At 38.4% G+C, this 14,161-nt stretch overlaps 1 long non-coding RNA gene across 1 annotated transcript; it reads right to left on the bottom strand.

The window, feature by feature from the left end:
* Nucleotides 1-248: 248 nt before the first annotated feature.
* LOC121881394 lies at nt 249-2,222 on the bottom strand. The gene is made up of 3 exons (XR_006091775.1): nt 2,062-2,222; nt 1,684-1,844; nt 249-866 (listed from the first exon to the last, which is right to left on the bottom strand). It is a non-coding gene; the product is annotated as an uncharacterized LOC121881394 (long non-coding RNA).
* Between the last annotated feature and the right edge of the window lie 11,939 nt (nt 2,223-14,161).

Below are 14,161 nucleotides of genomic sequence, written 5' to 3' on the forward strand. Positions count from 1 at the left end.
AATATAAATTAATGGTGGAAGTGGTAATGACAATATACTGACTGCAGGGAAATACTGTCATTGTATAAGTATATATTAATATGTTTATCATTGCAATTATCACAGCACATCTGATGAATATCTTTTATTTGGTAAACTTGCAAATTTAAGTTGAACAAATATGAATATATATAAAAAAAGTTTAATAATTATCCAGAAAATATATAAATATAGAAAATGTATAGAACAAGTATAAAATAAATAAAATATCAGAAATGTAACAAATAAATATGAGATGATTTGATGCCTTGATGATGAACAGGCAGGTGTGTGAGTACCTGAGACACTGTGTGGACGTTCCAGAGGACCTGGAGGGAAACTCAGAGGCCAGGTGTGAAACCAGCGTGATGTCTTTGGAAGACCAGGGAACTTGTCCCTGATCCTCCAAACACAGCAACTGGGGATGACAAGTCGGTTTCCCTGGCCTAAAGAGCCATGCTGTCAATAGATGAAATGTCTATCGGCAGCATAACGGTACTCCCGGTTGTCATCCCCAGGCTTCCTGGTTTGGCCAAATACCATAATGTCCGCCCAGTACTGCCTGTGAATGCATAAATAGCATTTTCAAGACAGTACTGGGAGAAGTGCGGTATCATTATTACACAATCTGCAGGGTACTGGCCACAGCATTTCCTCTCTTGGTCCGTAGGCATGTCTGTACAGTTACTACAAGTACACCATGGTACTCCTGGCACTCCAGCAAATGGTGGGACACCATGCCTGCACTGATGCATCATGAAGGCATCAAAAATGAACCCTGGCTGCCTCTGAAGCAGTTCACTGGTGAGCTGCCTGTGCTCCTCCAAGGTCATCTCCTCAAGAAGTTTCTGAAAAAATAAAACACAGGAAAAACACAGATAAGGCTTTATAGGTTATAAGTTTCATAATATTTTGGAAATATGGTAATGGTTGTGCAGAATATGGATTGTAGGCTGTCCGGTGTTCCCAAACATGTCTACAACAATAACATGATTTTTTAAAAAAGTCAAAATATTGCTGCTTGATACTGTTCCTATATAGTATTTATATAATCATTCAGTAGTGTTGCTGATGTTTTAAGTAGCCTCTTTTATACAGAGAACCCGCATTATAGCCGTAAAGAGGATCCAAGGGGAGGACATTTCTCTTCATTTGATAACGTAAAAAGTAAAGTTAGACTTTTCTGTTGGCTTCCGACTCATTTTAAAAAGACGAGAGAAAGAGAGAGAGAGAGCAGCTGTGGTCAAGTGAGCTAGAGGGTGAATGAAGAGAGGGAGCGCTAGTAACGTTAGTGGGGAAGCTGGTGAACCAGATCGATAAACGTTATTTTCTGATTGTTTCACAGCAGTTAGCTTCTAAAGCACAAACACACTCACACACCTCTTCAACCCTGCAGCTGTGCGCTGCACCGCTTGATTTGGTCTGAATACGGGCTAAACAGAACAGCAAGGCGGATTACAGACGCAGTATTCCCGCCTTGAAAGGGCTGTGTAAAAGGGGCTACTGACTCACATTACACTGATAACACATCAAACTATACAGACTACAGTAATGTAAAGCACAGAGCTGCTATGTAAATACCACTTTGTGTTGTATTGGCATTTTTAATATCGTGCAGAATGGGTAGGAATATGATAAAATAATTGTATAAATAACCTCACAAACCTCAGTCGCTTCAGTCCCTTTGGAGGGTTTCCAGCCTCTTGCCCTGCTTCTGCGGTGCCGGTGTTTGCTCTCCTCCCTCGCCTGGCCCTGCCTGCAGCAGAACCGCTAACTCGCCCTCTTTCTCGCCCTCTTCCTCCTCCTCTAACCTCCAGTACTTGACTCTGCAAACGGATAATAAAATATGTAACGTTATCCTGCCAACGCTATCTCACTATCAATAATGCCTAACGTTAGAATAAAATAACATAAGTTTTGTTTAGCACGACGTTGCTAATGTTAGCTTGTATTACCAAAACAATAAAACACTCATAACTGCTATCTTACTTGTGAGCTATAACTTATAGTATTATAGACTAAATAATTAAATAACATCTTCACCTCATCGCTTGACTTGTTAGAAATGCTCGAAGTTGTTGTGGAAGATGACATCTTCAGCAAATAGCTTCTTGTCCTTGAAGGCCACTGTAGCTTCTGGAATCTCTCCAAAGTCTTAGGGAGGAGAGGGGTGAGCGGCGGAGTGCTTCAGTCTAGAACCTCACCATTAGAGGCCGCTAAATACCACACATATTACACACTGGACCTTTAACGCTAACTATTTTTATTTGTATTAAAATGTCCTTTTATAATGTGTTTCTTTCGCACTTTATCTTAATGCTTTTAACGTTTTATGTAAAACACTTTGAACTGCCTTGCTGTTGAAATGTGCTGTACAAATAAACTTGCCCTGACTTGCCCTGTTTGATGTCAATACTGACCCTCCAATCTCTTCCAACAATTCACCCTAATCTACCAAACTAAAATCTATTTTCATTTATCTCAGAGACAGCATTTGGATGAACACCGTGGCAGTTTGAGAGACATTAAGATCTCACAGTACAGCTAAATTGGGTGAGTGTACTCTAAACCAAAGGCCATTTTCAAGTTAGCATTGATTGGAATAGACAAAAGGCTTAAGGGCAGTCAATAATGTGTGAAAACCGATCTGGTGTGTCACATTCACATGATTAATGTGCAATAAATGCATCACAACGAGGAAGTCAGTGACCAGAATGGCACACTATAATAAGATTGTTGACTTCCTTGAAATAATGTTGCAATGATGCATTTCCCCACTTCCTGTTTGTCCTACATGCTCAGAGACATTCGAGAACCACTTCAAGATATTCTGTAAAGGATACATTAGAATTGTAACTGTTAATACACATGAATCATTCACTAAATATTCAAGAAAATCTTAGTAATAGTCTGAATGGCAGCCGTTGACCTCAGAGTGACCTCCAGCAGGTGGGAGCCAATCAGCATTCAGTCAGAATGTGCTGGCGCCGTTCTCTCACCCACCATTCATTTCCCATGAAATGGTATAGCAGGTTGTTTGTCATACAATCTAATAACATCCACGTAATGAAACTTCCTCATGTTGCAATGGATAGATTGTTTCTTCCTTTTCTCATCCACCCTCCCCTTGTTTCTTGAGATAAGAATCAAAAGCAGATGTCTTATCTGATGGATGTTTTTATTCATTTGTATGATTGAATGGTCTGTGTACCTCTGTTTAGTGCATTGTATTGACTCTGCTGTTAAAAAAAAACAAACTTGTGAAACCTTTCCATGACATTTTCTTAGAACCAAATGTATAGCAAGGGAAACGGGATACCAAACAATAGAACAAAAGTAGTTATGTAACACCAGCTTTTTTTATAAATAGCAGCAGTCTTCTAATAGCCAGGGCTGATCAAAATATTATTTTAAATATCAACATCATGCATTTTTCAGGTTTTGGATTGATATTGATTCAATGATAATCCTCCTGTTGCTCCTACATATTCAACTACAGTATGCTTGTTCTTATAGGTTTGTTTCTACCATTTGATAAAGTATTTGGTCTTCTGCCAACCTCCTACCAGACCTGTATGCATCTCTGGTCTGCTCTCTTACCATTAAGCATTGGTTTGCTCATCAGTTTCTTTCTTTTTATGTGTTTGTTTGTTTTCTTTTCTTTGCAGACCTACTGACTCTGTGTATTTTGACAAGACTTATTGTAACTTGAACGTAATGGCATGAACAACAGTTTTTATTTGTGGGTAGGGACTATTCTTGATGTCAACTGTAGCATATATCACTTTTAGGGACAGGAATAAATGTTTTTATGGGCCCTTCATTTCCAATTTCAAGAGCAATTGATCCATAATCTATATCACACATTTCTATAAACCCTAATCAATTAAGTATCTCACAACCACAAATTAACATGGAAAGCTTAATTGGTATTTTATGTAATCAAATATTGATTTTTGGTAGCGCTTTAAAAAAAATGACTGGAAGCATCATCAATGCAAGAAAACTACTATTTTCTTGCAGAATTTCTTCAGTCATTCTAACAGGCTTGATAAAAAGGCAAGACAGAATGAGGCAAAACGGGGAAAAAAGAAATGAAAAAGAACAACTGATCACTTAAAAGTACAAATACTGCACTTATCATAGCACCATGAAATTAATTGCACAAACTGTTTAATTAAAGACATGCACTCTCTCTTTGTAAGAAATGCCCCTCTGGTTTTATTTACTACTTTGTTTTTACAGAGTAATCTGCACTGTTGCTGCTCACAAATAACCCATGCTTTTTAGTACATGCTCTCAACAGTTCTTGCCAACATTTCAGTAACAATAGTAAACTACTGCCAATTCAAACAGTGACTGTGCTGTAAAAACTTTTACTGTTTGTCATCTAACGTTGTGTGCATGTTCCACTTCCTGCTGCAGTGAATTATACTGTGCAAAACTAAATTTAAAATAAAATGGGACAGCTTGTCTCTGTTGTCTTGTGGACAGTTATGAAACAACTTTCTACAAAAGGTAAAAAGAAAAGAAAAAGTATGTTGACAGTAATAGGTTGACGGTAAGGTCTGTGGTTCATGTTAATAACCAAGACATTGTTTTTGGGAAGACAAGCAGCAGTTAGTTTTTCCAAATGTGATTTTCCAATAATCTGAGCACCACAAACAATTCTATTCACCTCTATGCGGTGGCGACAGAAGTCTAATCGGTGGTTATCTCAAAACCTCAGTAAATAAAATCTTAATTGTCAGCATGGCTATGGTATGAGGGAGAAAATATGTTTCGTTTTTTAGAGGGAATATGGCTGTTCAAAGTACTATGCCTTTGTCCAAACATAACATTTACTAGACAGACTAACAGTGTTGTGTTGTCACTTCAGGCTAATATAGGTGATTTAAACTCCTACCCTGGTCCAATCATTCATGTGTTTATAGATACACAATCTTTAAATCTATGATTCCTTGACATTACATAAACTGACTTTATAGTAATTTATTATAGCAAACTGAGAGATCCTTGAGTAATCATGAAAGCAGACTACAGCTCTGTCTGTTCCTGTTAGTTATTTCTCAGTGGTGTGTAATGGGGTATGTAACAAATGTCTGGACGAGGGGGCGGCAAGGCTCATGCTTCTCTTTGAAAATACTCAGCTCATTTCCTGTCTCCTCCTGCCCGTCCCTTAACGTTCTTTTCCAGGCTGCAAGCTTCATTACCCGGTGCTGATCCCACCCCCGTGCCTTCTTTCATAACTCACAGATTTGAGACAATGAGGCACGGCTCCTTGTTTAGTTTATATATTGCTTTCATAGCTGTCTGGTAGAATCAGGCCATCAAAGGGAGAGTGAGTGAGACCTCATAAGAGACGGAATCAAACAAACTCCAGGATTTGACACTGGGAGTAGCCACAGGCCTTGGCTCTTGCCTGAAACCACTAATGCAGCTTTGACGAGCACTGTGTGATACCACTAATGCAGCCAGCCATGGAACACAAATCCATTTCTTCAAAGTAACATTCAAGCCCTCCTTTTGATGCTGTGCGTCTGTCTTCACAAATGTTCCAGGCAGAAAACACACAGACCACCAAATAATGCTGTTTTTACTGTTATAGAAACAAGGGCTGTAATATGAGCTGTTTCTATACAACATGGTGATGCAGGTTTTGGAAAGGGATCTGTGTCTTCTGTTATATTTTCCTCTCTAATTTTCATGTATCATTTTCATCTTGCTTTCAAAGTTAGTCAACAGAAAATTAGCCAAACAGATGTGAAGCAATAAAAATAGGATTAGATTTAACATCCTTTTTTCATAAATATACCAGCAATCACAAGACACTATGCAATACTTTGAGTCAGCAAACAGTGGGCGGCTGCCATCCACGTGTCTGTTTAAATTTTAGCTTGTTTTCACTCTTTGTACACTTTACTTTGAACGTCAGAACGGAAAAATAATAATACTAGGTGCGTCAGGATATTTGCCATTTATGGTGAAATAAATGTGTTTATGTCTGCAGACCAGGCAGAAATGTTGCTTCCGTGGCTGTGGGTGTTTATAGTTTATAGTAGTATGTGAGATGTAAACTATGTGGGAGAAATCCACTAGATTGGGAATGAATATTTGATCTGCCGCTTGCAGAGTGTGTACGTAGGTGGTTATAACTCCAAATGATTTAACTGGACTATTTCTACATCAAATGATGGTCCACTTCTGTCAACATCTGCAAAATGCTATAAAGCAATAATATAATTTTATCAACTGTGGTTTGCATCAGACCACGTATGGCAAGTTTTTATATGCTGTAAAAACATCATGCAGCCTTTTAAGCAGTTCCTCTTTTTGAAAAACATCTGTAATTAAGTCCACATTGTATGACACAATGACACAGTGGAAAGTTTCTTATTCTGACTTTATGACATTTTCACAATAGAGATTTTACACTGTAAGGGAATCTATGATGGATGAAAATTAAAATGAAAACACACAGATATCAGGTCTTATCTTAGACAGTTGAGCCTTCTGCCTTTTTCACTCTGATGCAGACTGACAGACAACATGGCCAGTGTTAGCCTCAGAGGGACAAAAAGAGATGACTGCTTGTTTTACTGAATGACTTTTGACAACATGGTGATACGTACAGAGAGGATTGCTACTGTATATCTTTACTCTGCCTCCTGTATTTCACTGAACACAGAAACATCTCTTCTAACTGAAAAGGCCAAATCTTAACCTAATACCAAACAAAAAACAATGTGAATGTGACTGTTTTTCAAGGCTTTCACTCTTTTAATGTTCATATGAGAAATTAAGTTGCTTCTTATCCATGTAATGTAAATATTACTCACAATGATTAAACTATTAAGCAAATACAGTAAATCTTGTTGTCTTGGTACTGTGTGTAAATATATTTAGAACTACTGAAAACTGAAATCAAATTCCTTGTATGGTTAAATACATTTTGCCAGTAATGCCGATTCCAATTCTGAGTCTACAATATACAGTAATGCATCTACTTTATCTTCAATATCTTGGAACATCAATATAAAAATAATAAATACATATATACATATGTAGCCCTCTACTGGACATAAGATAAAGTGTTCTGTGTTGTGTTGGAAAATAAAAAGACAAAACACTAAAAGTGAGAGGACAGACACCCCTCTACTTTTGAAAATTGACATTGTACATTAGATCATGTATAGAAATACATTTAAACCTATTTTGTCCATATAGCTTTCATCAGATGATATTTATCTGAGGCTACAAAAAATATTGATTTGAGTATGTCCACATTGAGCATGTGAATTTAACAATTTCTGACTAAAACAGAGTCTCATTTGACCTGTCTAAAATTTGATAATTCTGATAGACAAATCTACTGTAATTTGCCTTAAAGCCTCCAAGAAATACACTCAAGTGCTTTACCTGAGTATTTCCATTTTCTGCTATACTTAATAATAATAGTAGATAATATATTGTAATTTTTACTCCACTAAATTATTTGACAGCTATGGTTACTATAATTACTTTACAAATTTACATATAAAACATGTGATCACTTTATAAAATATAGTGCATTTCCACTCTGACATAGTTAAAATGAACTCCACTGCGACCAGCAACAACATTAAGATGCTGCTTATAACAAATCAATAATAATAATAATTTTAACATTAACAGGGGATAAAATACTTCCATACTTTTACTTAAGTGATATTTTGAACCCGAGATTTTTACTTTACTTTACATTTGCTGAATACCAACACTGCCTTTGACCTTACAGGTGTTGTCATCAATAACATGGTAGATATAAGAATAGCCACAAACAGAAAACAATCTCTCTGCTCCTTGACAAACTTGCCAATGTTTCTGAGTGAGCGAGAGATGACAAAGATCAGAATCGATCAGTCTCTGCTCTGCTCTGAGAGAACACCTGTCAACCATTCATCACAACCCAGACGAATAGACAGAGGCTTCCACTGTTAATCCTGATCTTTCTCCTCCCCATTCTCCTGCATTTTTACTCTTCTCAGTCATCCTGTCATTTTCTGTCAGCCTGTGCATCCGTCTATCTGTCTCTCTACTTATCTTGCTCTCTGTTCAGTGTCTCCCCCATTAGCCCCCAGAGTGGTTTCCACTTTAATTTTGGCCAGCAACTGTGTGAGTGAGACTTAACTGTGTCTGCCAATGGACGTGTCAGGCAAATGGTGGTAGACTGCATGTTCTGCATGCTGATATCCAATCATATTCTGTGTAGTGACAGAACGGTGGCAGTGGTCCGCTGAGGGATTTGCATCTTATTCCCAGGACTCCTCCAGTACTTTCTGAGACTTCCATTCAATAGCACATCTGCTGAACTATATTCTATGATGAGGTTTCTGCGTCTTGGTCAAATGTCATATCTGCTCTGCGATTAATGATTGAAGAAGTTTGCCTGTGACTCGCAGGTGTTTCTCTGCATCCAACAGCACAAGAACAGCTGTGCCGGTTGTTTTTCCAGGTCAGATATGTTTTTCCTGTTTCACTGCCACCCTACACTGCCAGGCTGATACTGCCTTGTTAGGGACTGCATGAAAATTATTGAGGGGGTCTGGGGTGAAGGTCAGAATAGGGGAACAAATTGCAATCATATTTTTTGGGAGAACAGGGAACGGTCTTTGATTTAATTCACTTTTTTTTTTTTAATTTCAGATTTGTATTTTATTTTAGCCTTTCCTTGTGAGATTTATTACATAAAAAAGAAATTTAAAACATACATGGTGTATGCCATGGGTCATAAACATGCATTTTACAGTAAATAGAGCAAATAAAATGTTGAGTAAACACATTTTATGATGTGACAGTGCTATGGTTAACGCCAGATTAGGTTTAAGCAAAAAAAAAGTCAAGACATTTGGTTAGGTTGAGGACAAGATCATGGTTTGGGTTAAAATAAATACTTATAAGGTTAGGAAAACATTGTGGTTTGGGTTAATATTACTACTTCCTTAGCGTTAGGAGACCTTCGTTGTCATGGTCACAACAATAACCGTGTGGTTAAGGTTAGGGGATGATCATGGTCATAGTTTTGAAAAGAACAGTGTTGACTCATGGTTGAAAATTGGAAACTCATGGTTGGAAGCGGGAAACAAAGTTATCTCCTTTGTTAAAACAACTTATTCTGCTGTTTCTTTTTCAGGATGAGGACAGATTCAGATTTATTTTCATTAGTCAGGGATTCAGGAAGTCAGGAAACAATCAAGCTTGCGCAAGACCTTAGTTTTATTTGGAGTGTGGGGAAGGATGGAAATATTGCAGTGCTCAAGTCACTTATGAGCCAGAGATGGTGCCGCTGTTACTCATTCTGTGGGTGTGGTAATATCTGTTCTTTTAGTGGCTTTTAAGAAATTTGTTAATGTATGCCATATGTATAGGAAACAAATATTCATGTCTGGCTAGCCATCTCTTTATGTCATTATTGAGCAAGAGGAACAACAGACAGACATTACAAGATTTATAAATTACATATTTATACAGTGCCCAAAACCCCTAGAAATGCCTGAGGTTTTCTCTCCCTCCTTTCTTCAGGTTTTGGGGACTTTCCACTAGTGGGATCGAGTGCTGATTGAATCATGACTGACCCTCAGCAGCCTCCCATGCCATTCCATAATTTTGTTATAACTTTAATTAATGTGTGCCTGTTCTCTTAAGATATTAAGTGTTTAATTGGGGTATAGCATCTTAAATTCTTTATGCTTTATTACCTTGGGCTGTTTAGGAGCAGGAGGGTGCAGTGTTTTTTTCTAAGTCAAGAGTCAAGAGGGGGTTTTCAAAGAAAATACTGGGGAAGGCTTTGCTCTTAATCGGAAGTGAAACATAATTTTAATCTCCCCTCCTCACCCAAATAATTTTTGCACAGTCCCTAAAAAGTGTAAAGACTGTATCAATCTGTTCTCTGTCAACTTTCCTGATTTAAAAATAACAATTATAAGCTTAATACTTCAGAGATTTGGCACAGGGCACAGGTGGGCAGGGCTCTAGCCATCTTGTTTAAAGGGCAACTTCATTGTAAATTCCCTCCTTTTTCTACGGATGTTTTCTATATGAGATGACAGGCAGAGACAGAGACTTTGTCTGTCCTCCAGCGTCATAGAAGAGACTGAGAAAGAGAGAGAGAGATAGATAGATAGATAGATAGAGGGAGAGAGAGAGAGAGAGAGAGAGAGAGACCCAGCCATCCACTGAACAGCGATACTAAATCAAAAGAATAGGGCTCCTGCCTTTTGGATGACAAGTGATGCTGAGCTCCCATCATGGAGTAACAATAATGAAGCATTTTCACTGAGGCTGCTGCAGCATCAGGGGGTGGTGAAGCCCCCCGAGATTGCATTAAAGACTCTCTGTTCCCTGTCACACTTGGAACGCTATTAACCATCTCATGTGATTGGAGGTAGAAAGGAGAGCTTAATGTAGAAATGGATTACATGTGACTTCTTTTGAATTTCACCTGCACTTTGTATCCTAACAAGCGAGACAGATGAATCAGTGGGAAAACTTTCAATTATGACTCTGATTTGGAGGGAAATTAACAAATTGAATCTTATCATAGATACATATCATCAGTTAACTACCCCCTGTCAATTGCAGGAAATTTAATGCTATCCCATCAAAAATGATTCTGCTTACAGGGCTTATCAACTTGTTTAATTGTTCTGATTAGCCAGAGCTGTAGGTGCAGCTCTGTGCACTCCTCATCAGATGATATTTTCTGGATTGACAAGGATCTGTGATGAGCATGAGAATAATGAGAGTAATGAGAGTGAGAAAGCATATGTTTGTGGGTGTATGCTTGTGTGAGAAAAAAAGTGAGATAGAAGAAGACCCAAGAAATAAATAAGCCAAATCGAGGGCCAGAAATGGCAGCCACGAGCCAAAAGTGCTGTCCAAATCCATTACAGCCTGCTGTTGCCATGGTAGCAGTCTACCTAAAATCGTTTTTTCATCAACCTTTCTTCCCTCTTATATGTTATCAAGAAGAAATCACACAGTGCCTGTTGGTGAAATCTCTGTAAAATCTCTGTTAGTGTTATGACAGCTGTCAGTTAATCACATAGTCATCAAACCAGAGAATAAATCTCCATCCTGCTTGTGTGCTCAAGCAGTCACCATCAAAAACATTCATCATTCCAGTGTCAGACTGTATTATAGACGACAGAAACGCAGCACAATTCATGATATGCTCTGACACCTTTTGCCATATCGATGCCTCTTTTAATCAACATAAGATTTCAACAAAAATGTTGTGGAGTCAGGCAGAGACAGGCTGTGGAACTGACAAGAACAAGCACTCTTTCTTCTTCTGGGAACAGGAAACATCAAAAGCCCATTATTGATTCCAATAACAACCTAATCATATAAGTCAGAAAAACAAATTAACACTAACCTGCAGCAAGCTAATGCATCTCCATTATTCTTTCCCTATTGTGGACTACTGTCATGAGCTAATTCACCAAGGGACAACCATTAAACTTTTGACTTCAGCTCCTTGCTGCACAGCCAGGTCGATGTCTTGACTGCTGGTAACATCACTGTAATGACTTAGAAAAAACACTTTCTGATTTTCAAAGAAATAAGTTTTGTGTCTGATGTGTATGTTGGCCCTGAGTGCAAAACACAAAAACACAACATTTCAGAAAACACATTAACAAATCAGAAAAAAACAGTTTTAGAAAACACAGTAAAGGTGCAGTGTGTAGAATTTAGTGGCATCTAACAAAACGGACTTTGCAAAAATGGAATGTAATATTACATATTACATAAGTATGTTTTAATTAGTGTATAAAGTCATGAAAATAATAATTGTTGTGTTTTTGTTACCTTAGAATGAGCCCTTTGTATAGGGAGCGGGTCCTCTTCCACAGAGGCTGCCATGTTTCTACAGTAGCCCAGAACGGACAAATCAAACACTGGCTCTAGAGACGGCCTTTCACATTTTTCATGGCCACAGTAGATTCTCGTACATGCTTGGAAGGGGAGGGTGACGGGAGGGGTATTTATTTGGTTGCAATCTGCAACCTCACCACTAGATGCCGCTAAATTCTACACACCGGACCTTTAACAAGTCAAAAAAACACAACAAAACAGAAAAGACAGCAACAAAACCAAAAATACATTAACAAATCAGAAAACACAACAACAAATCAGAAAACACAGCATTTCACAAAATGGAAAAGGTAGGGACAACAATTCTTGTATTAGATTGGACAGAACCCACGTCAAGTCAGAGTTCTTAGAAAATCAAGGTTTGGTCACACCCACAGATGTGCTGCCTGGCATTGCCTGGGCTTAAGATCTGTGGACTCTGTGAACACCTTTAAAAAGCATCACAAGACCCATTTGTTTAGATTTGACTTTGTATAATTTTACTATTTTCTTTCTAATTCTGTTTTTATTGTGCTTTATGTCTCTATGTATTTTTATGCTTTATTTCTTCTGTGGAGCACTTTGTGACGTCTCTGCTCTCGAAAGGTGCTATATAAATAAAGTTACTTACATCTTTGTCTTGCCCTCTAGATATCATTTGCTGTTTCCTGATACTCGCTTTGTAACTTCTCGGTAGTATCAATACACACATTTTAAGCTGAGTTTGAAAGAATGGAAGAAAAGAATGAAAAAATAATGGGATATTTCAACAAAGGGTATTCAAATTCTGTTATTCTCCATTTGCTCTCATATCACACATATCACAATGTCAAAATGTCTCTCTGAACCCTTGAACACTTGAAAGACATAGGACTGAAATATGTTTTCTGAAACATTGTTTTTTGATTTGTCAATGTGGTTCCTGAAACGTTGTTTTTTACATCCCAGGGCCACCATACAGGGGTTTGGTACAGTAGGTCACTGACAGGTGTTCAGTGCTTTAGCATACAATGTAGCAATCCAAAATTCAGGATAAGGATGTCTGGCCCAACTCCAGCTACTTCCATAGTGCATATAGAGGGGGGAAACCAGAACCAGAAACCAAATCTTAATTTAATATCAGACCTCTCAAGAGATACTGAGTTGAGTGATTGATAGCCCCAAACATTGGTCTAATACAAAGTGTAGCATACCATAACAGTATTGTGAGGAGCTGCAGGAATAAACATATGAGAATGCTTATTTTTTTTGTATCAGCACAATCTTGGCTTTGATGGAGAAGTGAAGCTGTATTTTAGAGACGTCTAAAGGCTCCTGATGATACTGTACAGCTCCAGTATCACTCATTCCCTCACACGCCCACATACTAAGCACTGACACTTGTACACTGTAATAGATATCCTCTCCCACCTCTTCTCTTGCTGTTGCAACGCTTTCTCATAAATAACAGTTTGCTGTTATGGCCATATTTATGTGACACATTATATAGATGATAATGTACAGCCTTTGTTATGGCATGGGATAAGTATAGACACAGACTGTATGTTCTCCATGTGTCTCTGAACTGACAGCTTGACAAGATGTGTCTAAGCAGCTTGGCATACATTAACATACCCAGCACCTCATCACCAAGCTGTCACTCTCAACCGGACAGGCGTCGGGCTGAAGTGTTACATCCTGTGAGACTGGAGGGGCAACACAGGAGGAGCGAGTCGACCTCTTCTTACATCCTCATGTATAACGCTTACTCTCCTCTCCTCATCTCATACTTTCAGACTGATTAATCTCATCCTGGCTTTAAATTAACCACATTATCTATTATTCACAGTCAAAGCCAGCCTCATCTTGCACAGACCATATAAATGAAGACTTAGCCTCTGTGGATTTCTTTCAAACCATCACCTCAAAGTCTAATAATTACCATGCATTAGCATAGATTAGCTCCAGCAAGGTCAATGGTTATCCATTTCATCTTGCTCTTTCTGAGGGATTTTTTTGAGGCTCCCATGCCTCTAGGAGTCGGTACCTGGGACTTTTTTTCTCCACAGTTGAGTCACTTGATAGGGTACAGAAGAAAAGCACAACAAGCAGCGATGTGAAGGTTGTTTGAAGATCATGTGCGGCCGACTTCACTTCTGCCTCCTCAGCTGAGAAGGATCAGAAAGGCCTGTGGCGAATTTGAAGGGAACTGATCCACATACTATCAAACCAAGCTGCCTTTTCAGTGGGGAAAGGGCTTATTCAGTCA

Source organism: Thunnus maccoyii, chromosome 16, assembly GCF_910596095.1.
Source record: "Thunnus maccoyii chromosome 16, fThuMac1.1, whole genome shotgun sequence".
Lineage (NCBI taxonomy): Eukaryota > Metazoa > Chordata > Actinopteri > Scombriformes > Scombridae > Thunnus > Thunnus maccoyii.